Here is a 1,357-nt window from a genome sequence, read left to right as displayed (position 1 = left end):
AAGAACTAAAGAAACATAACCTAATATGCCAAATCAGCACATACTATTTTAAAGCATTTGAGAATATAGTGGTTATATACAGAATTTCACATTACAGTCAACTTTGAGAAAGATATTACTCCCTATGTCAAACTTCTAATAAAACTCAAGAGTTGTAACATCTCCATTAGTTTTGTCTTGGACTTTGATACATTTGCCTCAAGTTTATACACACACACACACACACACACACACACACACACACACGTATATGATATACATACACATATACATACATATATACACACACACATATATATTCACACGCATAAATATGTGTGTGTGTGTGTAAATTTATTCTTATGGTTACAAAATACTTTTTGTTGAAAATGGTATATGTAGCTCCTCCCTTCCTCACACATCTTCAAGATGAACTTTGGGTTCGGATCACTGCATTATATTCTCAGACTTCATTCATATTCTGATTAGTTTTACTGCTCTCTCTCTCTCTCTCTCTCTCTCTCTCCCTTTCTCTCTCTCACTCTGTCTCTGTCATCTCTGGCTCTCTCACTCTCATTCTTTGTCAGAAGGGAGAACTCTCTGTAAGAAAAGGATATATTTGGAAATAAACATTATATAAAAATGAAATATGTTGATTTTTTTTAAAAAAAGAGGCATGTGTAGTATGTGAATAAGGTGGGTAGATGGCATAATGGATAGAGTGTCATTTCTGGAGTCAGGAAGACCTGAGTTCAAATCTGGCTTCAGATACTTACTAGCTGTGTGACACTGGGCAAGTCACAACCCTGCTTTCCTAAGTTTACTCATCTGCAAGATGGTCTACAGAAGAAAAAAGCAAATCAGTCCATTATTTTTGCCAAGAAAATCCTGCATGGGGTCATGAAGAGTCCAGACATGACTAAAATGACTGAACAACAACAAAGACAATGAAAATACATGAATCCGGTGATGACAAATATTAAGGAGCTATTTTATAAGCTTGACTAAAATGTAATTTTCTTATTGTCATCACTCTATTTTCAAATACTTGAAACTAGAAACAAAAAAGTTGAACCAAACAACTATGACAAGAATGCTTTTATGCCATTTCCTGGTATTTTAACCTGGCATAATACAATAGTAGACTTTAATATTGTTATTGCATGTTTATGTCACTTTCATGATCTTTGTTATTTGCACAGCATTCACTAAAGACCCAGATAAAGAAGTTGGAAAAAAATTAATAAACTTTTCAAGATCTCAGAATTGTTGAGCTAAAAGAGATCACGAGCAATGATCGCCGGTAGAATCCTGCCTTCAGGTAGTTTAATATCTAAATTCTCCTAGACAAAGAGGTGTCTGTTCTCCTTTTAAAGGT

This window comes from Trichosurus vulpecula, chromosome 2 (genome assembly GCF_011100635.1).
Source record: "Trichosurus vulpecula isolate mTriVul1 chromosome 2, mTriVul1.pri, whole genome shotgun sequence".
Lineage (NCBI taxonomy): Eukaryota > Metazoa > Chordata > Mammalia > Diprotodontia > Phalangeridae > Trichosurus > Trichosurus vulpecula.
This window is presented reverse-complemented; position numbering follows the sequence as displayed.